The sequence below is a fragment of the Pyrus communis genome, chromosome 15, assembly GCF_041283825.1.
Source record: "Pyrus communis isolate YQ-2024b chromosome 15, ASM4128382v1, whole genome shotgun sequence".
Classification (NCBI taxonomy): domain Eukaryota; kingdom Viridiplantae; phylum Streptophyta; class Magnoliopsida; order Rosales; family Rosaceae; genus Pyrus; species Pyrus communis.
Genome location: NC_142579.1, coordinates 21,872,948 through 21,900,927, shown reverse-complemented (window position 1 = coordinate 21,900,927; position 27,980 = coordinate 21,872,948). Strand labels below are relative to the sequence as shown.

General features: G+C 37.2%; 1 pseudogene; it reads left to right on the top strand.

Annotated features, from left to right (window-relative positions):
- The first annotated feature begins 997 nt into the window (after positions 1-997).
- On the top strand, positions 998-24,997 carry LOC137732893 (deoxypodophyllotoxin synthase-like; annotated as a pseudogene).
- Positions 24,998-27,980: the final 2,983 nt, after the last annotated feature.

Below are 27,980 nucleotides of genomic sequence, written 5' to 3'. Positions count from 1 at the left end.
TATCGTGAGTTGGAAGGGCCAACTTTAGTTAGTTTTTACCAATCTCTGCTGCACAACACTTTTTTAGCAGAGGGACCCTAGTGTGTTTGACTGTTTGAACCAAACAAATAAACCAAATTTTTTAACAGTAACTAGTAACGACTAGCGAGTTTGCAAAGTTTTCAATAACCCCTTCATATGGTGATAACAAATAAGCAAGAGAAATGACAACCACAGTTTTTTACTCTTTCTATACATATATATTTTTGACTTTCGTTCGTTGAGTTAAAAACAATAAACATGATTAAATAGTGATGTGTATGAAAAAAAAGAGTAGTTATCCTTTTCTAATAAAAAAAGGTACACAAAATCCGACACACAAAACTAGGTACGGTTTTAGGCACTTCCAATATGAACTCGAATCAAGAAATGAAACTATTTCTTCCAAAGCTTCAAAATGTCATATTTTTGTTGGTAAAAAAAGTTCTCTCCGAATGAGAGTCTTTCTCTCTATGTTGAGATCTTCTCACTTTTAGTATGAGGATTTTAATTTTGAGCAAATCTGGTGGCTCCGACCCTAGCTGCCGACGGGTCGGTTGCCTTTCCCCCTTTCTTTCTTCCTCTTCTCTTTTCTTAGCTTCTACTGTTTTTCCCCCTAATTTCTTTACTGATCTGTACTGTTTCTCTGCCCCTGTGGATATCGCTCTTCCTGGCTCATCCCTGTTTCGATCTTTAGCCATGCATCCTGTTGAGATCGTGTGTAGAGTTCCGGTGTTTTTCCCCCCTAACTTGTAACTAATGATGACAGGAAATAACGTCTATCAGCACTAATTGTAACTAAAAACTTTAGAATCAGAACTTCGACAAAGTAGTGAACTACCATAGTGAAATTAAAGAACCTTGAAATTAAAGATATATTAATTTGATATGGAAGAAACAACCACACACAAAAACAAAGAAAACTAAATACTAAAGGACGGAACAAGGACCTAGAGAAAAAAAGAAACAAAAATCGGACCATGTGGTATTTTACATCTCTCTTGCATTATTTTTACATTAGTGGCAAGCTAATAATGCAAAAAGGATCTTCAGTCAATATTGGATAGCGATGATAACATTATCATACGTGAAGGGCGTTGGATTAACTAGATTTATCATTCTGTTGGTAAAAAAACTTTGTCTAAATTGTTGCTATATATAATCTTTTCGTTACCATGCATATCAGTGCACCAATTCCCCAAAACTTGGTAAGATAGTTACTTTTATTTCCAAGAACTAGCTAAAATATACAGTTCAAGAGAGGGATACTTATCATGGGTTCAGAACGTGAGGCCAAGCTTCCTGTTGTAGATTTAACCAATGTTGAAAATTTGAACCCTGGAACTGAGGCATGGAAGTCGACATGCAAACAAGTCCAGCAATTAAGCAGTTGAAGACTCTGGCTGCTTTGAAGCCACTTACCACGGAGTACCTTTGGGCCTTCACAACGACATGTTTTCTGTGATTAAAGGTCTATTTGATCTTCCAGTTGAAACCAAATGCCAGAAGAACAGTGATCCCAGCCATGTTAGCCAATATTCTTTCCTTCCTCTCTACAAATCCTTGGGAGTCGATTACGCAACAACTCCTGAAGGAGTAGAAAAATTCACAAATATGATGTGGCCTGCAGGAAATGACTAATTTTGGTATGTTTTTATTGGTTTAATGACCTAATCTAAATTTCTGTAACTTTTTTTCAGGATATAATGTAGTATACTCACCATTTTTTTGGTACGTATATATTATGCCTTGCTAATACTGTGTTATTTCTTTGAGTAGTGAAAAAGCTTATACCTTCTCAAATCTGGTGGCTGAGCTGACTAAACTGGTGACAAAAATGGTGTTTGATGTTTATGGGGTAGAGAGGCTTTACGAATCTCACATGGAGTCAACAAATTACCTGCTCAGATGCTTTAAGTATAAAGAACAGACGGAGAATGAAACCAAAGTGGGACGACTCCTCACACGGACAAGACCTTCATATCCATTCTTCACCAAAAGGAGGTGAATGGTTTGGAAGTGAAAACAAAGGATGGTCAGTGGTTTGTGCGGAGCCTTCACGCACATCATTTATAGTTATGGCAGGCGACACTTTCATGGTACGTATATAACTCACTTTCTTAATTTCAACTTGTTAGTAAAAGGAAAAGGGTGTATGATTAATTAATTATAGAGTTTCAAATTTTTATTTTATCTTTTGATTAATTGGATGGACATGAAATATAGAGAGTTTAATTATTTTCCATTTTTTAAGTAACTTTGTCTTTGCTGGCATGGTGCAATGGCAGAGTGCAGTCTTGTTTTCACCAAGTGGTCATGAAACTGAACAAAACCAGATTATCCATGGGACTCTTGTCATTCCTTAACTGTACAAGTTCCAGAAGAGCTGATCGACGACAAACACCCCTTATCCTATAAACCATTTGATCATGTCAGTTACCTTCACTTCGTTGAAACACCAGAGGCAATGCAATCCGAGTGTGCTATCGTGGAGTTTGAGATCTCTTTTGGTTTAGGAGGGAGGGGGGCAATGGCTATCTTACTTTATATTGCATAATAATTCTCTGAAACGCCCGCAGGCTAGCTAGTATGATCTTCAATTATGTACCTAAGTGTTGGTTGTGCATGTAATATGGCTCTTTTGAGGGTTGTTGATCTTAGTTTCTTCTTGGCTTCCATTGAATAAATAAGGTTTATGGTTTACTTTCTTTATAATGTGTTTTTTTAATATGAATTTGCAATCCCTTTCATCATGCTTGAATACTGATTTCGGATTTGAATGAATTTTTACTAATGATAATATCTAGAGGAAGCACTAAAAATTAAACAGTGCAAAACGTTAAAATATAATGTGGTGTGGTCATTTAAATATACTTAATTGAGGAATCACACAATTGAAGGTGAGCTCTCAACAATATGTGTGTAAGGCCTTTGATATTTCAAAGGCTAAGAAACTAAGCAATGTTGAGACATCAAAAGATAAGAGCAAAAAAAATGCAAGCAATATGTTTATTCAAGAGGAAACAAAAGGAGCAAGTAAGTTTTAACTTCTCACCACTGAACAAGAAAATAGGGAAACAAAACAGAATGACATTGCCAACTAAGGAAAATAGATATGAAAAATCTTCGTGCTATTTGCTACAACTTTACTCATCATATTCACTGTGTAATATATGATTCAATGTGAATTTTTTTATTAATGCATATAGTTTTATTCAAAGATAAAAAAAAAAAAAAAAATGAAAGATCAATGATGTGAATAAACAATAGTAAAGGAAGGTCCACTAGTAAACATCTCCCTCCTCCGCTGTTTTGTTTTTGTCAAGGTGAAATTAGGATTTTATTCCTGATTTTTCTACTTCATTTATTTCTTTTTAATTTTTTATCAAGGTCCTTTGATATTTATCCAAGTCATTATTTCAATAATAAAAAAAATTTACATGTCAGCTTATTTTATAATTAAAAATTGTTTAACCATTTCCAAGTAGATCGATTTAGTGTTAGAACCGTTACATATTTATATTTATATTTATGAATTTTGTATCATATATTTCTATTTTTATTTATACCCATTGTCAATTTGTAACCATTTTTTAATATGTACCAATTTTCTTTTTAAATTTAATTTGTACCTGTATATTTATTTTTTTGGCCCATATTTCTAAACTTTTATTTGTACTTTTATTTTTGTAATCTTCTACACATAATTTATGTATGATGTTCCCATTGTTAATTAAAAAATGTACCAATTTGTTATATATATATATATATATATATATATATGTAAATGTACCAATTTTCTTAATGTAAAATCCATTCACTTTTTGCCCATATTTTGAAATAAAATGTACCCTTTTTGAATTTAAAATGTACCAATATATACAAATAAAATACGGTTATTCGGTATTAATTTTTGCATGATTTTAGGAAGGATTTGATAATTTTTTGTTATTAAATTTCTTAATTAATACTGAAATTTAATATTTTGTACTCCAATTAAAGTATTCGAACTAATATTTTTGTTATATGTAAGGTTTATCATTTAATATATTTTAGCCTCGGTTGTTCTTTAGATCCCTTGTTTCACTTCGATAGTATCATAAATGGAGTCAATACATACGAAATGAATACATTTCTATACAATTTAGTAAGTGAAATATATTAAAATTTGTTCAATTGCGACCTTATAATGCAATCGCGTTCTCCAGTCCAATTGCTATTTTTGGTTATGTATTCCTAATTTATCTGTTAGGTTAGTTTGGTTGGTTCTTTGCACTCTGGGAAACAACTTAGTTGTTGTCCAACGACATACTACATGCCCTAAGATATTGTTTTGGGCGAGTCACATATTGTGCCACTTGTTTTGGTTTTACTATTTTAAAAATTTTAATACTGAAAGTTGTGATTTTTTTTGGGAATTACGATAGCCATTCTGCCTATTCGTCCAGATAAACAAGACATTTCTATCACAACTCACATTTACGGCCACTCTATAGAATCCTGAGATTTTCACCTCATATGGGTCCTCTTTTGACCCCTGTTATTTTGAGGTCATATCTAGTATTTAGAGTTTGCCTTGATTTGGTACTGCTTTCGTGGCCCGCTTCAAAACAGTGTTTTACCCCTAGATGTCCAATCAGCTGTTGCACCTCAACATTCAATTGATTTGTATGAATTTATCACAAAGGCAATTTTTTAAGTTAGCATAGCTTCTTTGGGAATCCTTATATTGTCTTTTTTATATAAGCTTATTTATTTTTGAATCAGACCATTGACACTTATTTCAATAAAAGAAGAGCAGGCCTTCTCGATAGAAGGATTTTTTTATTTTTTTATATTTTAATCTTGGTCCTAGTTCAATAGTAAATCTTTTTTTTTTTTTTTTTTTTTTTTTTTTCTTTTTGGATGCGAGGAACTTAACATGAATATACTGATTTCTATCACTTTCGTTATTGCTGCTCGGTTAGCTGTCGGGCTTACTTCTATTGGACCTGGGGTTGGTCAAGGAACTGATAAGGGATAGGCTATATAAGGGATCGTGAGACAACCAGAGGTAAGCCAAAGGTGCCACGGAGTGAGGAATATCCCGAGTCTCATGTAAGATAACTAAATGCACCTCGTGATGCTACCGAGTGCATTGTTGGAATAGGATTGAAATGCCAAGTGGCTTTAGATTTCAGAATGACTGCTATAGCCAATCATGAGAGAAAGGTCATTTATACTGATATTGACAAGATCATTTTATCGGGAAATGGGGATACTCTAAACATTCCATTACTTATATATCAAAGTTCCAACAAAAGTACTTGTATGTACCAAAAACCCCAATTGAAGGAAGAATCCGCAGGGATCATATTTTTTTGAGGAACATATCAACAGGCAATTGGTTAGACAAAGTGCGGTTGTGAAATAATGATCGGTTTTTTAGCTAGGTATAGAATGCATCATCAAATATCAATATGATTCCACAAGATCTAGCTTTGTTCAAGTAACGGATTCTAGCGAATTGAAAGGATCCTCTAATCAATCTAAAGATCTAGTAAAGGACAATTGATTTTGAACAAAAGATGTCTTTCACATCCAACTGAAAAACTTATTATAACTTTTTAATGGCAATTCCAAAAAAGCGCACCTCTATTTTGGGAAAAAAAAAAAAACACATATTTGTAAAAATATTTGGAAAATGAAGGGATATATGGCAGCATTGAAAACTTTTTTGTTAGTGAAATCTCTTTCTACCGAGAGTTCTAATCCAAATGAACTTTGATTAATTTTAACTTCCATATCTGATAGTACACAACTCTTTCCACCAGTTGTGTCTCTTAATCAAAACATTTGTAATATTAATTAAAAACTTAATCCAAGATAAAAATTAATGAACTTTAAATAATTTTTAACTTCCATAGGGAATACTGACGACTCTACGTGCATTCATTGGCTATCGTGGGAGTCTGTAATCCGAAATGCGAAAGTGGTCTGGGTTTCTGTTCCCTGTATGAGTTCAACCTCGTTCTTCTTGCAAAATAGGGATGACGACTCCTGCACAATCCTGATTCACTTGCTTCTCGGTTGCTTAAAGTAATGTATTTTCCCCATAACACCTTCTGGGATGCTTCTCTAGGAACCAATCCTTCGGCGTGCTGGCGTGGAATTATGGAAGCTCGACTTGTTTTGGAGCGAGGGTCTCGATGGCAGGTTGGTGATGGTTCTTCGATCCGTATTTGGAAAGAAAGGTGGTTGGATCGTCCTCATCTATTCCGCCCCTTCTCGTTCCCCCCTGCCAACTGTGACATTGAACTTGTCTCTTCACTAATATTACCTTCCTTGGCATGTTGGGATCAAGATCTGATTGCAGCTCTCTTCCCACCTAGCGAGCCATCCTTGATTCTCTCTATCCGGTTAAGTGAAAGATTGCCTCATGATCAGTTGGTTTGGTTATGATTCCAAAAGACATTTCTTTTTAAAAGTGCTTATAAAGTGCTCGTTCTCTAAGTGATCGACCCTCGTCCTCAAATGTGGGCTCTTCGAGCTTTTCTTCTTGGAATGTCATTTGGAAAGCCGAAGTCGCGAATAAAGTTAAGTTGTGTGTTTGGCGGGCTTCCCTGGATATACTTCCCACCCGTTCTAATTTGGCTAAAAAGGGTGTTGCGGTGGATACATGTGTCTTATGTAGTTCCTCTCCGGAGTCGGTGGTACATGTTTTTAACTGGTGCCATTTGTAAGAGCCATATTTTTTGCCTCGAATATCGAACCTGGCCCAAGCAGTGCAGCACCCAATTTTAGCTTACTTTTAGGAGTCACAAGCAGGATATCGATGAAAAAGTTTTCATCTCTCCCTACGTGCAAAAGCTTTAAAAATAGCAATTCCCGCTCATAAGAATCCTAAAAAGGTCGATGAACCTCGATCGAAAGGGGCACCTTCTGTACTGAACCTATCTAAATCGATGAAATCTTTCAAGCCAGCATGGGGCAAAAGCTATCAAAACGGGTGATTGGGGAAGGAGAGATAGGTCCATTCACGAACACTATTGGTTGGTTCACTCCTCCCGCGGGAACGACGGCAGCCTGATTATCAGCTGAACTACGTAATCAAAGGATCCACAAAGGCCTGGAATTAATAAAATTGCCCCTTGTCGTGTTGGGCATGGTCTGTTAGCTTCAAATCTAACCTGTCTTGACTCTCTAGTCTCTGTCCCGTTGCAAGGAATCCTCAAGAAGTCCTCAACTTGATCCTCCTCATTCTTGGAGGGGCTCTGTCACCGCGCTGCTGCCCTCTTCCTGGTCAGTTTGATCTCCTCCTCATTCTTATTCACTCCATTTAGCGTGCGAATAACTCCAGACTATAGGATAATAAACAAGAGAGCCCTGCTATGGTGAGTAAACTTGCTGGACTCTACCTGGCAGCTTTTCTTAATGCGCAACCCACCTCTCTCTCTTGTCCATTGCTTTCCCCCTCACGGTGGATCCCTCCCCCCTTGCAATGGATAAAGATAAATGTAGATGGTACTTATTGTGCAACTTCATATTCCGGGGGCATTGGTGTGGTGTTTTGCGACGAAGTTGGTAGTTATGCTGGAGGTTTCGCTCGCAAAATTCCTCACGCGACTAATCCCTTGACAGTTGAGCTATTAGCTGCTTGGGAAGGTCTTCTTCTGGCTATTCAACGTAACTGGCAGCATGTCATCTAGGAGTCTGATGCATTGCAAGTAGTTCAAGCTATTGCCATTCTTAATTATGGATCTTCTGCCACCAGATTACCGCTCGAGGATATCAAAACTAGCCTAAGGGAATTTGACTCTTCTAGAGTTAGTCATGTTCTTAAATCCGTCAATTTTGCGGCGCATAGAATGACCAAGTTGGTTTTAACATCTAATTTTACTAGTCTTTAGTTTGACGAGCCTCCGGATTTTCTCAAGATGTCCTCATTCATGATTGTATGTTTTCTTAATGATTAAATAATATCCGCCATTGTCTCTCGAAAAAAAAAAAAGAAAAAAATTAACTTCCATATATGATAGCACACAACTCTCTCCACCAGTTGTGTCTCTTTTTTTTTTTTTTTGTTTTTTTTTCCTTTCACCAGTTGCGTCTCTTAATCAAAACATTTTTAATGAACTTTGATTATTTTAACTTCCAATGCTCGAGACCCTTGTATTAATTAATTAATATTAATTATATTAGGATATTAGTTTAGGCAAGCCCAAAAACCACACAACCATCAAGCCCAATCACTTGGCCCTTATTCCAACAACCCAATCCTAAATTTACTAATGGGTAAATTATATTTTACCCCTTTAGGTTTGGGTCGATTGCAACTTTTTACAACATCTTTAAAACATTTCAATTTCATACATTTACTTATCATTTTATTTCAATTTCATACATCTGTTAGAAAATCTGTTAAGTAAACCGTTAAGTGATGACGTGGTAAATATATGATCCACATTTGTGTTGACGTGGCTGCCAATTTTGTGCCATGTGGCACAAAATAAATTTTATGCATTTAAAATATAATAATTTACCCTTAAAATAAAAAATAAAAAAAAACCTGATACCCACCTTCTCCCTCTCCTCCACTATCTTCTTTAGTGAGGATGCGTGACTCTCCTTCACTATCTTCTTCTTCAGTGAGGATGTCGGGTTTAGTCTCTGTCAAAACCCTACCTAACTCTGCCACGCCCCGAATCGTGGTCTTGGATCCTTAGCCCCAACAATTTGAACCCGCCCCGGTTTCCAAAACCCCTTCCCCCCACACTAAAAAACCATCGTTCCGATCCCCGTACCGATCCAAACCTTCGCTCGCCTGATCCAAAAGCCCCCAACCCACTTCCCTGGATCCTATTTTCGCCGATGCCTCCTTAGACAACTCGGATCTCGGCCCGTTTCTGCTTAAGCTGGCCCGGGACACAATTGCCTCCGATGAGGGTCCAAACAAGGTGTTGGACTACGCAGTCCGGACGTCCAAGTTGTTCGAGCGGTGCGAGGTGGACGGCGAGCCGAGCCTGGACCTAACCATGAGCTTGCATGTGTTGGTGGCGATTTACTATAGCTTGGGCCGGCTCGAGGAGGCGGGTTTTTTGGATGGGAGGGGAGGTGAAGAAAGTGGAGGAGAGGGAGAAGGTGGGCATCGGGTTTTATTTTTTTCCTTTTGAAGGGTAAATTATTATATTTTAAAGGTATAATTTCTTTTTGCCACGTGGCACAAATTTGGTAGCCACGTCAGCATAAATGTGGATCCATATTTGCCACGTTATCACTTAACGGTTTACTTAACAAATTTTCTAACGGATGTATGTAATTGAAATAAAATGATAAGTAAATGTATGAAATTGAAATGTTTTAAAGATTTTACAAGAAGTTGCAATCGACTCCAAACTTGAGAAGGTAAAATGTAATTTACCCTTTACTAATCTAAAGGGAAAATTCCTTATAAGCCCCATTGGAGAAGGGGACTTACAAACATTCAGTCAAAACTCTAACATGCATAAGTTGCTTGTTTGATTTTTCTGGTCACCTATTTTTCGTTAGAACAAAATAAACTTTTAACTTCTGCACATATATTAAAATAATCAGTTAAATGGGTATACGTTTATTATCACTAGTAATATCCATTATTAATTATTTAAATTTTTACGGATAAATGATTTATACACATAAATGTTTAATTTTTTAACCCATCACTGGGGTTGGAAAAAAAAATCCCAAATTACCCGAACCCAACCGAAAAAATCCTGAAAGGTTTGGTAACCCATGCCGAAATAATCCTGAGACTGCGGTATGGGATTTGGGAATGGGTTGTCAAATGTTCGGTAATCCCGAACCGATATATACATACATATATATATATATATATATATATATTTATCTATTATATATACTTGAATAAACCATAAGCGTTGGATTCGGTTGAGATTAAATCTCAACCGTTGGCTAAAATACCTCACACTCTCTCTTATCTCTCAAATGACCTCTCTCTCTAACCTCTTGGATCTCTCTACACTTTCTCATCTCCTCCTCTGCTATGCTAACAGCCTCGGACTCAACACTCTCTCTAATTCCTCGAATCGTCTCTGCCCTCTCTGCTCTCCTCATCCTCCTCCCTTTGTCACAAACTCAACACGTCGTCCATCGAGTCATCGACCACTACACCATATCCCAAATCTAAACTTCCACGGTTCCACCCCCAACAACCTCCAAATCGAAGCTTCTCCAATCTGAAGGTGCCAAACTTCATGAAATTATTATACCTTGATTTGGATTTGGATTCTGAAATTGAGGATTAGGGTTTTGAACTTTCAATTTGGGGATTTAGAATTAAAATTAGGATTTTTGTTTTGAAAATCCCCTAATTTCAGTTACTGCTTGCTTGATTTCTTTGTATTTTTCTGCTTTTGAATTTTGATCGACGACTTCTTCGATCCTTGACTGTTTGATTTTTGATGGGATGTCACAAATTTGGGAGTAGGGGACTGGAAATTTGTTATTTGGGGGACTACATTCATTCGATTTTCCTAAAATTAGGTTGACATCTTCTGACTGCATTCATTCCTGATCTCGAACCGAAAAACCGAAACAATTTCGGGATTCCCGAAATTCGGGAATATCAAAATTCTGGTACAGTTTCGGGTTTTTGAATCCTATCTCGAAGAGTCGGTTTGGGATTCGGGCTTTGGGTTTTGGTTCGAGATCACAACCCGAACCAACCCTACTCATAACTGTAATAGTGAATTTTAAATGAATGGGTAACCGCAATCATTTATACCCTAAATAAGTTGCCCATTCCTAATGACAAGCCTTACCACAGCTACATTGGCCAACATTCTTTTCCTTCCACTTTACGAATCTTTTGGGAGTCGATTACGCGACAACTCCCGAAGGAGTTGAAAAATTCACAAATATGATGTGGCCTACAGAAAATGACGAATTTCGGTAATTTTTTTAATGGTTTAATGACTCACTAATCTAAATTTCTATGACTTTTTCGGGAGAGAATTAGTATACTCACCATTTTTTAGTACATACTAGTAATTGTGCCTGTACGTTGCTGCGGGTTTTAAAAGTGTGTAAAATTTATAAAAAGTTGTACAAATATGTATATGTGTTCATCATATTTATAGCAAGGAACAAACATATAGGCATAACAGATGGTTGGGGAATTCATACAGATCGAAAAAACCTACTCACATCGAGACGAAGATCTTTTGGAAGCCGGACAAAGTAGTCCTGTGGAAGATCAAAGCTGTTTTGTGAAGGAAATAACAAAAACTGAAAATATCAGAACTTTAAATTACAACTAAATTAAGCAATGTCAATATTTAAGGGTTAAAAAATTGATCTAAGGGATCAAAATTTGAAATGGATATGGATGCTTACGGGTAATTGTTGTAGAAAAGATAGAAAATTTGGACCATTGGGTTGTATGTAAATTCCTTTGCACGGAGTTTAAAAAATATGGCAGTTTGTAGTATCTGTTGAATGACATGGTTGAAAGATTTAAAACTGATATGTACAATCAATTTTTATGTTTAAAACTATAACATTAGCTAAAGATGTTGGGTCTATATACCAATATCAATCATGTGTTATTAAAAGTTTATCGACCTATATAGATGATTTCAAACATGTGATAACAAAGTTCCCTATAAGTTTGCTAGAAGCGGGAGATGTATTCAGTTTTTGGAGGTAAGACAATTTTTAACTCTATGAGTTTATTAATCAAAGAACTCTATTTGCTTCCAATTGCTTTATTGCTAGCTGAATCCAGTTCTTCTCTTCCTCTTTCTCTAATTGAAATTGAGTTATGTAGTGAAGTTTACATAAGCGTAAAAAATGAATTTCTTTGCAAGAGAACACAATAATTTATGATGAAAATCTATAAGTACCAATCAAAATTATATAGGGGAAAGAAACCTTATCAAATTTAAGACACAAATGATCAAACTCTGAAACCCTTCATTTCACAGTTTTTTTTTTTTTCAGCAACCAATTAAACTTTAAAAAAACTTGTAGAATCCAGAGCAAGCATGATAACAGAAGGATATAACAAAAATGATTTACCAAAATATATATAGGACAATCACATCTTTATCTATCCCTATTACAAAATTCAAGATACAAAACTAACAAAAAGTCCTCAAAAACTTTAGTTTTAATGAAAATGACAAAATAAAGGTGTAAGTGAATAGTATCAGGAGTGACTTCTTAAGATAAAAATGTCATTTTCAGTAAAAGTTAACAATACTGGAAGTGTTTCATTAAAGCTTCTATGAAAATACTGTGTATAACATTCTCTCCAAACAATCCATTGTCAATATTGGTAAGTATCGTTTTTCTACTTGCTCTTTATTATATATTTGTTCACATTCTACTATTTTGGAAAACATTTTGCTATTATAAACCAATTTGGTTCATTTTTGACAATTTGATATTTCCAATTCGATGGATATGTTTTATCAAGAGATGTGGCCACAGTGGACCGTCTATGCACAGCTTTCAAATTAGTTAACAAAAAAGAAAACAAACACTTGTTTAAAACTTGAAAAAACATACAAACTATTGACCTACACACAGCTTTCAAATTGGTTCAGCAAAAATAAAGCCAACACATTCTTTCAAGTTTTCAGCCAACTATTTTGTTATCTAAATCTTACCCTGAAACAGTTTAAAGATTGAAAAGTTGCATAAACTGTTGCAATTCTAACACAAAGACAACCTGCAAAACAAACAGATGAAAAAAAAAAAAAAAAAAAAAAAACGAAGAGTAATAAAACTTACAGATCATAATACACAAAATTCCTTAAACACAACACAAATTACCATGTAAGTCCTGAATCAACTTAAAAAAAAAAAAAAAAAAAAAATCCAGATGAGGTCAATCCATTCTTGTCTTACACTTTTCTATCTTTCTTTTGTTTTTCTACCACAAATTATAAATCTTTTTCCTACCCTTGCCACTTCAATTTTATCCCACCTTAACATTTTATATCTACCTTGCAACCCACCGCTCTTAAATTAAAAACTGTTGCAGTCCTATTAGATTAGGAATGTGATTGTGTAAATCCTAGTATATCTTGGAATATCTCTTATATTCCTATTAGGAATAGATTACCTATTAAATGTTGTAATCCTAAGGGGAAAGGTTTTACCTATGCTACTACTATAAATAAAGGCACAATGGGGTGGAATAGAACACCCATAATTACACATTTCTCTCTTTCTCTCTACTATTGCCGCACCTTCTCTTTCTATGGCCTCCATAATTGTTCAGTAAATTATGCCTACAACACGTTATCAGCACGCCCTTGACGCTGCGCTAAAGAGAGTTTATTCTTCCATCAGGGGAGTACTACATTTTAATCATTCTTTTCATGATTAATTTAATTATTTTATTGAATTGATCTACATTCTATTGATTCAATTTAATTTTTTTGTGTTGAACGAGATACAATGCATTGGAGATGCAATTCCGGCTTTATAAGAAGGATCTTCTACAAATTCAAAGGCTTTTGTTGTTTTCTGCCAATCAGGTACGCTTAAAATAAAGTAAGATATTTGAAACAACCATGAAGCATGAAAACATTCCCCATGATGCATGAACCCATCTATGTTTATATTTTCCTTCCGATATATATATTGTATATGTTCATATATTTGTCAATATATATATATATATATTTGTTTCATGCATTACACAATTATGTTATGTGGAATTTGTGAGTCAAAGAATCAAAATAAATTAGAAGCAATTAGGGTTTTTCAAACCCTAGAAATTTCGGTAAAAAAAAAAAAAGAATGAGAAATTTTTTGTGCTAGGCCATGACCTGGGTTCCACACGATTGGGCCTACAGCCTTAATCCGTGCCTTGACCCATCTCAGCCTTATTAAAGCTTTTGCTTCTTGGCCCAACATCAAAGCTAGCGACAGTCGGGCCTCCTCTCGCGTGACTCCCAAAATTGACAACCTATGGGCTTCTTTCGTGCCCCTGCCAGCAAGCCTAGCGCTGCTGGGCTTTGTCTTTTTCCCTGGCCCGCTACGTTGCATGGGCTTGTAGTCCTTTGCTGCAAAGCCTGCAGCTTGAATTCATATATGGGCTGACCAATGCAACTGACACGAGCCTAAAGGCCTACAATTTTTGCAGGGCCGTGCATTGCAGCCAACCGAAATGTGTTGGGTTGCATTCTTTTTTTTGATTAAATAATTTTAACCCGAATGTTATAATTATTTTTGCTTCTATGATCGACCCTGAATAGTCCCGATCTATTGAATTAAGTAAAAGTGACATGCAGTCCATTAATCTGATAATGAATCCAAAATTATTGACATGAAGATCACTTTTGGACATTAACGATTCAATAATTTATTTTTATACTTTGAACCGTTGGCATACATTCGTAATAACGAAACTCTCACACTTGAGTTCCTGAAGAACCTCAAATCCACTACACTTAGTTGTATATTGCATTCTGTGTTTCTTGCAAGAACCTCTCTTTTATGAACTAAACGTTCATAAACTAAATTGAACTTGTAGTTTCAAATTTAATGCCTTTGAAACCCGAAGTTTTCGTAAAACAATACACCCATGAAAACCTGAATTTTTCATAAAAACCATGTTTTAGAACCTGAATGTTCTAATTTTGATGCTTATGGATGATTTATTGCCTCCAATTCAATGGATTGTTGAATTGTCACAAGTTCGATTTCCCTGATTTGGATGTTTCTATTAGAAACCACTTTATGTGGGTACAAGACGTGAATCTCCACTTGATTATCAAGAAGCTGAGAAACCATTGTAGCCAACAATGGCAAGGAAGAGCTGAATAAGCCTTCTCTATGATCTTCATTCAAAAACTTGTGCCTGAAGCATTACAAATGGAAATACCTCCTGATCGAGGATTCCATGGCTCCTACGGACTGTCTCATCATGAAAGGCATTGCCTAAAGCACACCATGATTACGTCCATAAATGACTACAATTATAAAGTTTATACATCCGATCAAATTTTGACTAGAGAATACTTTTCTCGTCCTTCCTTGTTTCTAAGCTTCTGAAGCAATAGTGTAGAAAGTGGAAGTTTACCAAATTCTTGGATCTGATTACTACCACAAACATATAATCAGGGCCTGCCAAGGTGTGGCATCATGCTCGAAGCGTGATCCTTGTTACCTAAGACCTAAAACTTCAAGAATAAGGATAGTATTCCTAAACCTTAACCCTACAGAATCTACTTCCGTCTTGATGGAATAGATCATTGGTTATGCACATGTTCGTGCCCCTTCCAATGTTGTTAAGGAGTACCATTCTAGTAGTCAATACGTGAGACTAATTTTGCTCCACCAAACATTGTTGGAAAAGCAGAATTTTGACATGGATGACCTTGTTGGCCAAATCCCCTTAGCAAACCATTTACTTTGTGAACATTTTTCCATGTTCTTGGATTCAAGCTTGGTGTATATTTTACTTATGGATAATCTTATTGATACCGTCCTCGAATATGAGTTAATTGAATCATGTTTCTTAATACATGTGACCAATTCAATTAAACACGTGATTAGGTAGGAATGTGGGAAAGTTAGTTGTCTGGATGAATGCGTACTACGCGTACTAACTTTACACCTAAATCACATCTCTAACAACGATTTCAGGTCTATCCAACCTAATTAAGAGCATTGCCACGCTCTTCGTTGTATGAATGGTACTAAATTACCATTTAAGGGACCTTAAATTCTCCTTGACGTTGAGTTTTTAAGGATATTTGAGATGACAATGATCATAAATGAAACTACTGAAGAAAATAGAGTGAAATATCTTTGCATCACCTCCAAGAATGAGCCTGAAGCTTTGATTTGGGGCCAATGAGTTGTCTCCCAACTGGGAATACACCACATGTGGCCGGCTTGGAGCCTGGTGATTGAGCAGTTTACTTGCTTTGGCATGACCTTTTGGGACACTTAGGTCGAACAATGATACTACAACGCATCTCCTTATCTGAAGTAAGGATATTGTGCTTACAAGCACACTTTGCCAAGCATGCTTACTAGGGACATTGATATTCTATATCATTCCTCGCAAAGATACGACACGACTCTCTTTTCACAGTGGATTCAAGGGAATATATGTGGACTAATCCAACCAAAATGCGGACCATATAAATACTTATGGTTTTGGTTGATGAATTAACAAACTGGTCATATGTTTGTCCACACACATTGCTGCTAAATCTCATGGCCGATTAAGGGTTCACCATCCTACTTATCCCTTAAGGTCTGGGAGACTGGATAATGCCAGAGAGTTTACATTGACGGTTTTCGATAAAGTATTGCATGTATTTTGGCTTTATAATTGAACATTGAATTCCCATGTTCACTCCAAATAGCTTCGCCTAGCGATCATAAAGTGCAATTTCAATGATTGCCCGAATTTCGGTAAACATACCAAGTTTTCGGTTTCTGCCTAGGGCTATATAATCCTTGTATGCAGTTATGTTGGTCTACCTTAAGGCCCATTGCCACCCAACCTGTATGACGTTACAGTTGGTTATTGGGTACAAACCTGACGATTTTCGTATTTACGCATTTAGGTGAGCATTCCATGTGCCAAGTTGCGCGGCCGCAACATACCACCATGGGTCCTCAAAGAAGGATGTGTATCTTTTGTCGATCATGATTCTCCTTCACACTAGCTCTCTTAGAGCCCTTGCATGCGATCTCTTTACCGCTCATTTGCGGGTTGTCATTTTAATGAGACAGTCTTCCCGCTGTTAGGGGAGATAAAAACGTCAACATCCCTGTAGAACGGTGCGAAGTTGCGTGGACGTTACCCATTATGTTTCATCTCGATCCCCATACCGCACAAGTGTGATAAGCAAGTGCAATGAATTCTAGTTTTCAGAACGTTGCTCCAAACGCATTCCTCTGATCTAGCTAAAGTGACAAGATCATACACCAGCTGCAAATATGCCTGCAAGGATAGACGTACTTAACTAACGTTGAGTCAACATCCCTGGAGGATGTGCCGCCTCCGTTGGATGGTTTCGACGCCCCTGTTGGACGATTCGGTGGATCGAAGGATAACCAATCAATTTGTCTTGGCCTGGAGTACGACAGAACATTCGATTCATAGGATTCACTTCCCTAGAAGGGGAAGACATGACACAAAATGAATCTAAACTCGATCGCTATCTCAAATCATTTCTATCTCATAAGATTAATCCGGATTTCTCCCGAGACTTAAAGTTCTTGGTCCAGTATACTAGTTTGGATGAGCTAAATGGAATTGAAATAAGATTATCATCGATGATGTTTTCACTTATATGGTAGCTACCGATATAAATGAAAAGCAACGATATTGAACTATGTTTCATTGATTAAGTGACAATGTAAAACTGATTGGACAACTAAAGTTACAATCCAAGTCAAATTCCTTGCCAAAGTGTGTATTTGACCTGTCGTTCCTACATTACCCAAGGTAACCCTGTTATGTTAAAAGTGGGAAAGAAAGCGTTATGAGATGAATTAAATAGTGTGATATGATGCACGCCTTACGGCGCAAGGTTTCTATCAAATGTCCTATGATTGATAGCAACACTATGAAATGTGGTTAATGTTTCTTCATTGGGATATAGATACGGAGATTGACATGGAAGTTCCCGAAGAATTACATGGACTGGTTCAAATAGTTCCAAACCATGGAACATCCTTTTAACTTGTTTGAGGAGTTCACTTACAATCCGACGGATGTGGTATACGCGTCTAAGTGATTATTTGATCAATTAGAGATATGAATTGTGCCCTTGCGTGTTAAACTATGAAGTCTTATTCCAAATTGCTAGAGTTACAGTTTATGTCGTTAACACAAATCTTATTAAGACTCTGGAAGAGCTTAAGAAATCTGCCTCGCACCTGAAGATGGAATTTGAGATGAAGGATATTAGGAAAACTCGTTTATGCCTTGACCTGAAGTTGAAACATTGTTTTGACGGTATTTTGGTCTACCAGTCGAACTATACCCTAAAGGTGTCACTTTTGAGTATACCTTTGATCGTCCATATGTTATATGCAAATAAGACCCTTGAAGAGGTTATGGAATCCGAAATTCCATATCTAAGTTCAATTTTGCGCTTCGTTGTACTTAGCTCATTGGATTTAAACAGGACATCTCCTTCCCTGTTGATCTTGGTAAAGATGCAGCATTGCGCCTACACGCAACCACTGAATTGGTATTAAAGACATACTCTGAACGTACTATAAGGGTAAATCCCAATGCATCTCGAACGGATCCAACCCCCCTGATCCTCGAAATGATGCTTGCCTTATTTGTTATGCTGATGCATGTTACTTATCAAACCCGCACAAGGCAAAATCCCCAAATGGTTATGTCTTTACTGTTAAGGATATCGCAATATCTTGGAGGTCCACGATATGACCTTAGTTGCGAAATCTTCAAATCGTTCCAAGAATCACCTCACTTCACTATGCCATAAGTGAGACATGGTTAGAAGTTCTTGTTGAGCATATTTGAAGTACTTACTATGTTTTCATCCATCGTTGAGTCCCAACGACAATCCATGAAGATTATGCCGAATGTATCAACCCGACCAAGCCATGATACATCAACAAAGTCAACACCAAGATATATTGCGTCTACATCTACATCAGCAAAGCATCAGGAGATTGAAGTCATGCAAGCGGATCCTAGACAACCTTGCCGACCTCTACACGACGTCACTGCCGAAGTCAACCTTCCAGAAGCTTTTTTGAGGAATTGGTATGCTTAACTATTCATATGCAATGCTTGTAGTTCTCATTTTGGAAGTTATGTCAAACACAGGGGGGAGTATCCAGAAGTATACTCACTTGATCTTAATGTACTATTTTTCCCTACGATTAGGAGCATTTTTCCCACTGGGTTTTTGCTACCTAACTAGGTTTTAACGAGGCACCCATTGACACACCCCGACCGAGATCAGGGCGTGCTGGCCGTCACACGGAGGTGACGTAACCATGTGCACGTGCAGAAGCTAATGAAATAGTAATATAAAAATGTACGAATAATTAAAAACTAGCATACAAAGTGATAAAAACAAGTGCTAGCGTAAGTGAGACGCTAAGTTCAGAGCAATTAGTCTACAGCAGTCCAAAAGAAAAAGATGCGACAACAGTACACCCGAAGGTGACCCTACAATGGTGAGTGTCTGTCAGAAATGCCGGAAAAGCCCTCTGGGAAACCACCGAACCTGCTAGACCACTAGAACCTGGAGGGGCGCAAAACAAAAGCGTGAGTGGGCAAAAACAAAGCTTTTAGAAAACCATTTAAACAAATACATTCTAACCCCTCGCCGTAAAACCTGTATACTTCCCAGAAAATAAATATACGTAAAGTATATATGCCAAACATGCTCAATAATATGTCATGTCGAAACCTCATAATGATATGCAAGTGCTCAGGTATAATCATATCAATAACATGTAATCTGGCAGCCGGAGTCACCTAACGTGACCTGTACGGCTGCATCTAGAGCTCAAATCTCAAACTAAATAACTGAACCTGCCCACGAGTCGGAACCACCTAAGGTGGTCTGTACGACAGGCCTGGGTGTAACATATATATACGCTATAGTGCTACGATCACATGAAGGCTGGGCGAATAATCGCGGGTCACCTACGAGTCGGAACCACCTAATGTGGTCTGTACGACAGGACTGTGCACCTAACTTGGATCCAAGCTGAGCGTGTGGTGCGGGAGGTGAACATCACGTGAAGGACTGTGCCCTACTCTGGGCGGGAGCACTAACACCGGGGTGCAGGTTATGAGCTCTCTAAGCATCTCAAACCACTACTGAATAGAAACATGAATACCACTTACCTGGCACTTACCTGTGCGTCCACAGCACCAAATATGCATATAAATATATATGCCACTACTAATGCATGCAATGATGCATAAACGATAATAATAAAAACATGGCATATAACTAATAATATGTAAACCAATTTCTGGGAAAAATATAGTATATAGGTATATACGGAAAACCAAAAGTCCACTCACTGGTAAGTGGAAGGGTCGTAGCCCCCTGTCTCGAGTGACCACGCTCGTCCTCGGGATACGTATCACCTATATGCGAAACAACTATAAAAACGTTAATTTTAAAGCACATAACCAACTTCTCGTAATAACTTCTCATACATTGCTCAAATTGGACAAATGAATATACCAACGTGCTCTACACAACCTCAGGATCACACCCATAATTTTAGAAAAATTTTCCACCGCCGCACGCGCCCCCACGAGCCGGCCAAGGCACGGCCACACACGCCGGCCACGCGCAGGCACGTGCCTGGCAAGCTGACGGCGTCAACTGACGCCGTAAGGAATATTCCGTCAGTTTTGACAGATTCCGTTAACGGCGTCAGGAATATTCCGTCAGACTTGACGGAATATTCCGTCTCCTTCTCCGGCGAACCTCCGGTGCCGTCGCCGGCGCCGGAAAATTGTGAAACCTGAAAACCTTGTTTTCTCTCTCGTTTTTCAACCATTTTTCGTGATTCTTGCACCAAAATGAAGCCTAAAACTAGTAGAACACGACCATACTATTTTTAAGGGTCAAAAACTACTAGATCATACCTGTCCAAACCTCCCAACTCCGATCAACTCCAAACGCAGTGATTCCGACGTCAAAACTCTTCAAACGAAGCACTCCGAGGCTCCTTGGGACCTCACCAAGTCACCTACGAGCTTCAAAATCCCAAAAACGTGCTAAATTATTTTTGCATGAATAGTACTCAAAACTGACATCATCGAATCGACGTGAAAACGACGGAGTTCTCACCTGAAAATGGTACGACTGGACTCCCACGAGCTTCACGATCTCGACTGTGACCTTGGTTTCCTCGATCTGCTAAGGTTTGATGGGTTCTTGGTGTGTCCGTACGTGTTCGAAGAGAAAGGGAAGAAATGGGAGCACGGGAGAGAGACAGGGAGAGGGACAGAGAGACAGTGAGAGTAACAGTGTGTGTGTGTGTGGCCCAACACATGCCACACCACACAAAACAATCAATAACGTAAAAGAACTAACTAGGGGCAAAGTAGTCATTTCACATGTACGTTTTCGATATTTCCGGGACGGGATGTCACACCCATCATGGGCTGATCATACCCTTGTGAGCTTTTCTATTTACGTCCACAAGACGTATAGTTTTTACTTAATGCAACTTCTCACTTTTTTCCTTAGTCTATGGATTTTTCTCCCAACCTGGGTTTTACCATAGTGAGGTTTTGTGAGTTTTACCTTTTTATGCATTCTTCCATTGATTTGAGACTCACATTCACTCATTGTGTTGACGACTTCATCAACTGTACTTACTTCATCACTGAAGACCTGATGCGCCATTCACTTGAGTATTTACACACTCAAGGGGGAATGTTGCAGTCCTATTAGATTAGAAATGTGATTGTGTAAATCCAAGTTTATCTTGGAATATCTCTAATATTTCCATTAGGAGTAGATTACCTATTAAATGTTGTAATCCTAAAGGGAAATGTTTTACCTATCCTACTACTATAAATAAAGGCACAATGGGGTGAAATAGAACACACCCACAATTACACATCTCTCTCTTTCTCTCTACTATTGCCGCACCTTTTCTCTCTATGGCCTCCATAATTGTTCAGTAAATTATGCCTACAACAAAAACAACTATTATTTACACAGTTTATTTAATTAGTTTTTGAGTATAAACAGTGTTGTCCTTGATTAAATAATAATGTCAAACAAAATTAAGAGAAAAATATAACCGCCCAATAAGAATGACTTACCGAATTACATCACAATAACAAAAGGTAAAGAATAAATAAAAAGGCAAGTAAATGGCATTATATAAATTGATTGAGCGCCTAATTTGACTAAATTAGAAGACAACCGAACTATCCATCTACACTTACGATCCAACCACATAAAAGAAATCTTCTAAATAGGAAAAAACTCTCCTTTTTCTTACACACACATATATAATATATATATATATATATATATCTCTCTCTCTCTCTCTCTCTCTCTCTCTCTCTCTCTACAAATTAATAAAACCCTCTTTGTTAACTAAAAGATGATGAAAAGATAAATTAGTCTTCTATCACACAAAAAAAAACTGACGGGCAATAATGTAATTTCATAGGTCCAAATTTTATTGTTTTTTATTGAAACCTTACCTACAGGTGATGTTAAAATACTTCTAATATTAAAAAAAAGAAAAAAAAAAAAAACCAAAAACAAAAACAAAAACCTTCCACTCCTCACGTTCTCTCTCTCTCCCTCTCTCTTTCTCATTTTCTAAAAAAATGTGTTCATACACACAAAGTGTGTAGGCAAATGCTAGTATATATTTATAAAATCATTCTCCTTTTAGCTTCTTCAGTAATATGCAAAGTTATGAACCTCAAGCTAACCTTCCAATCCACCATTTCATTATGCAAGTTTGACCCTAGTGTTTTAAAATTGCAAAAATTAGTCCAAATCACAACCCAAAACCCAAACAAAACCCCAACTCAACTTGAAAAAAAATTAGTCCAAATGAGTTGAGCCCATCCCTCTCTCACATTCTTCTTTCCTTCCTCTGTTTTTGTACCCCTAATTCCGCAAACCGCCATTTTCAGCCACCCACCACATTTAGAACCCACGTCTCCACAGAAATCAAACCCTCCATTTTCACCCACCCACCACACCCAAACTCCCCAACGAACCCAAATCCAAGAAGACATAGATCAATAGCGGCTCCACCAACAACACCTCCCTCCACCGAAAACCCAGGTCCCCCTCCTTCGTCTCTATCCCACCTTTTGCAACTCCTCCCCTTATAAAATTCACTTCGCCAACAATAAGAAATGGCACCGACCTCAACTTATAAATAAATAACTTACAAAATTCACACAGATCCGCTTAGAAATTTGGATTTAACAATTTGATTATCTCATCTGATCGAAAACACACTTCAATGTTCTGGAAGGTAAAGATTTTTTCCTGTCTTTATATTTTTCTTGAACAAAATTATTGGGTTTTTTTTTTAATAATATTCAAAGTTTTCCATTTTTAATCTCTTATCCTTAGAAATTTTTTTTATTCCAAACTTGGTTTGTGAAATGATTAGGCTTTGATTACCCAGAAATATGAATTGCTAGGTCCGAATTAATAATTCTCTAGAGGCGAAAACAACAATTTCTTGTAAAGGACATATCAAAAGAGCAGAAAAATATTTCGAACCCAACCAAATAGAAGCAGAAATTAACAATTCTAATAGATAATCGAAGAATAGAAAAGTAAAAGCCTCAAGATTTTGAACAAAAAAAAAACCTACAAAGAAAGAGGGCAATAGATTTTAACACTTAAAATTGAATAAAACCAAATCCACAAATTTGGAAAAACAATTGGCAGATGCAAGAATCGAATAGCTTACCGGAAAATGATGAAGTCGCAAAACCACTGAGATCGACATAGAAGACAGCGAGAGAGGGCAAACGACGGCAAAAGCCGAGAACCAAAAAGAGTGAAAGAATAACTGGACTTGATCGTTTTCTGGAAGAAAGCAAGACAGAGCGAGAAGTGGAGGTTGGAGAGCAAGGCAAACCAATAGGAGGCGGGAGGACAAAACTGTAAATTCAATGTTCAAAATAGAAAAAAAAAAAAGCCTCAGAATCAGCAGCAGCGAAGGGCTTTTTTGCCATTTTACTGTCCATGAACAGTACACCCGAGTTTGGGTTTTAGTATAAGAATAATATATTATGCTTAACTAATATTTCTTTGATTAGTGAGAAAGTTTATAACTTCTCAAATCTGGTGGCTGAGTTGACTAAACAGGTGACAACAACGGCATTTATGGGGTATAGAGGCTTTACGAATCTCACATGGCGTCGACAATTTACGTGTTGAGATAGTTTGAGTACAGAGAACAAACGGAGAATGAAACCAACGTAGGACTACCCCCTCACACAGACAAGGCCTTCATACCCATTCTTCAACAAAAGGAGGTGAATGGTTTGGAAGTGAAAGGAAAGGATGGTCAGTGGTTTGTTGCTGAGCCTTCACCCACATCATTGGCAGTCATGGCAGGCGACGGTTTTATGGTACGTAAATCGCTCACTTTCTTAATTTCAGCTTGTTACTTAAAGGAAAAGGTTGCTTGATTAATTAATCAACGAGTTTTAAATTTTATTTTTAGGTTTCATTTTTTTTTTTTTTTTAAAGAAGACCAGCTAGTGGTTTCGACATGGTTAAGGATGAGCATAAAAACCGTGTAACCTAAAACCAAATCTAATTGCGACATAAATAGACCGTAAAAAATCATGTTGACCTAAAAAAGTCAACTCAAATTCAAGAACCTAACCGTTTAGACCAATTCCAGTCCAGGAATTCCTACATTGTAAAAATTGTATGAACTTTGCCGCACAAGAATTATAAATAATTAATTAAGTTTATTACTTTTATACATGTCATTTAATTGTTATTTAAAATCATTCAGTTTTCACCTAATGCAAATACACCCACGGCTCCACCATTCTAGGGACTCGAAGACCCACAAAGTCATTTCAGCCTCATTAGCACCACAAAAGGAACTTAAGACATGTCGTGTGAAATATGGATCTGAAATTCGATCCTTTTACCATCCTATGGTGGTTATTTTTGGGTTTGAATGGACATGAAATATGTAGAGTTTTAATTGGCATCTGTTTTTTTAAAGAACTTTATCTTTGCAGGCATGGAGCAATGGTAGGCCGTCTTGTTTTCACCAAATGATCGTGAAACAGAACAAAAACAGATTATCCATGAGACTCTTCTCATTCCCTAATGGAACTGTACAAGCACCGGAAGAGCTAATCGACGACAGACACCCTTTATCCTATAAGCCATTTGATCATTTCAGTTACTTTCATTTCACTGTAACACCAGAGGGAAAGCAATCCGAGTGTGCCATGGAAACGTACTGTGGAGTTTGACTTCTCTTTTGGTTTAGTGGAGGCAAATAGCTATCTTACTTTAAATTGCGTAACAATTATCTGAAACGACTGCGGGCTATCTAGTATGATCTTTAATAGTGTACCAAAGTGTTGGTTTCTTATAATTTTCTTGTGCATGTAATATGGCTCTTTTGAGGGTTGAGGGTGGTTTGATCTTAGTTTATTCTTGGCTGCCCCTTAATAATTAAAGTTTATGGTTTACTTTCTTTATAATGTGTGTGTGTGTGTATGTGTTTTTTTTTTTTTTTTGGTCGAGTACTAGTTTCAGATTTGATACATTTTTTTGCAATAATAATACGAAAGGGAAAGCCCAAAAAAAAAATGGTTCAAATCGTTAAAATACAATGTGGTGTAAGATCCTACAAAAATATTGATTAAATATACTTAATTGAGGAATCCCTCAAATGAAGCTGAGCTCTCAACAATGTGTGCAAGGCCTTTGATAATTTTTTTGGTAGAAGGCGGCAAGGCCTTTGATATTTCAAAAACTAAGAGCATCTCCAATTTGTCTCTAAACTTGTCCTTATCATAGTAGCGGAGTCAGGATTTCGGGTTAGAAGTGGCTTATTACAGATGTAAAGAAAACGCTGCAACACCACCAACAACCCCTGCTCTGCAACAACGCTACAACTGATCGTAATGTACTGATGAAATGGAGTGAAAATGTTTAAACTCTAAGAGAAGTAGCACCATGTGAAAAGGTTTAAACTCAGGAGAACCAACTCTCTCGCCTACTTCCTTTCTCTCCCTTTGGTTGGGCCCTAATCTGATGAAAAATCTACAAAAAGCAAAAGGATAACTCTAATTTCTTTTCCAATGAAAATAATGTTACGGTAGGCCCAAAACCATTCTAGTCCCTTCATAACTCTAATTTCTTTTCCAATGAAAATAATGTTAAGGTAGGGCCAGAACCATTCTAGTCCCTTCATAGCTCCGTCCCTGCCTTACCATCGTATAAAACTTATATATGAGGTCAAGCATTCTCTAATGGATAGGAAATGGAGTCTCTAAAATACCCAAACAAAACCCCAAATGTAGGGACGCATCGGGGCTCTCAATGGGGGTGGGGTCCATGTTCCTCTTGTCTTGATTAATTAATAAGGAAAACTAATAAAAAGAGTTTGAAAATTTTGAGTTTTAACGATAAGGACAAAATAAAGGGTAATGTGAATAGTACCAGAATTGACTTTTTAATGTAAAAATGTGGTTTTTCGTTAAAGTAAACAATATCAAGAAATTTTCATTAAAATTCCCTAATTAATATTAATTATATTAGGGTATTAATTTAGTTAAGCCCAAACCACACAATCATCAAGCCCAAGCGCTTGACCCTTATTCCAACAACCCAATCCTAAATTTACTAATCTAAAGATCAAATTCCTTATAAGCCCCATTGGAGAAGGGGATGAAGGGGATTTCGCAGACGTGGGACAAACCTTCACTCAAAACTCTAACATGCATAAGCTACTGGTTTGATTTTTCTGGTCACCCGTTTTTCGTTAGAACAAAATAAACTTTTAATTTCTTAATCTGCACATACATTAAAACAAACGATTAAATGGGTACACGTTTATTACCACTGGTAATATCTATTACTAATCATGTAAATTTCACGGATAAATAGTTATACACATAACTGTTTAATTTTTTAAACAATTACGCATAACTGTAACAGTGAATTTGAAGTGAATGGGTAACCGTGGTTATTTATACTTGTAAATATTTTGTCATTCCTAGTGACAAGGGAAATGGATCATCTCCAGATCCCTTCCACCTAATCCTCCTCATCAAACAATTCGGACTCTTGAAATTTGATCCAACGATTAAAATTATAACTTTTAGAGTAGGTCCTTGTTTGTAACCGTTAGATCAAATTTCAAAAGTCTAGATTATTTGATGAGAATGATTAGATGGAAGGGATCAGGAGATGATCCTTTTCCAGTGACAAGCCTTACCACAGCTACACTGGCCAACATTCTTTGCATCCACTTTACGAATCCTTGGGAGTCGATCACGCAACAACTCCTGAAGGAGTAAAAAAATTCACAAATATGTTGTGGCTTGTAGAAAATGACGAATTTCGGTAATTTTTTTATATTGGTTTAATGACTCACTAATTTAAAAAATTTCTAAAACTTTTTTCAGGAGAGAATTAGTATACTCACCATTTTTAGTACATATATATTATGCTTGACTTATATTTCTTTGATGAAAGCATTCAAACTTAATTTCTCTCCCCTGCGTGAGAGTGCTTGCTCCGCTGTGAGATCCGCCGTTGTGCGCGTGGGTTGCGGGTTTGTGCTCTACTGCGAGTTCGCTGTTCACTTTGGTTTCTGTCTCTTGGATCTTCGTTACTCTGGCGGTTGGTGGGTTGCTGAGCGTCTGGTTAGTATTATTGATTATTTGTGGTTAGGGCTCAGGGGGAAGGTAAGGGGAAGTTTAATCTATTGTCGGATCGCTTTTCTTTTTGAGGGGTTATTGTGGATTGATGGTTTGGATCTGATTGGGGGCGATAAGATTTTAAATTTCTTCCCTAGGTTGGGGGGTTGGGGTTTGAAGTGTCTGTTTGGTGCTCCTGGTGGTTGTGTATTTATGGGGAAAAATCCAAGGGGGCGACTAGATCTTATTTATGACATTTATTGGCCCTCCTTAGATCTGAAGACAGGTGTATTTTCCCTGCTAATCTTGCCTACCAAATTCAGGTTTGGTCGAATGGATGCATTTATAGGGATATTAGTTATGCTTTATCTACCAAGCCGACTTGAGGCAAGCATACAGAAGGTCATCAGGGTGGTCTGCATGTGCTTTCTGAGGTTCTATATAGGGAATCGAGGGTACTCTGCGGCTCAGGCTGGGCAAGTCCGGAATCTGGATTACAACCTGATGGCGAATAGTGGGGTGGAAGAGCTTGTGGTCCAGTTGAATCAGACTTTGGATTTATCGTCTATGGAGCAGGGAGTCA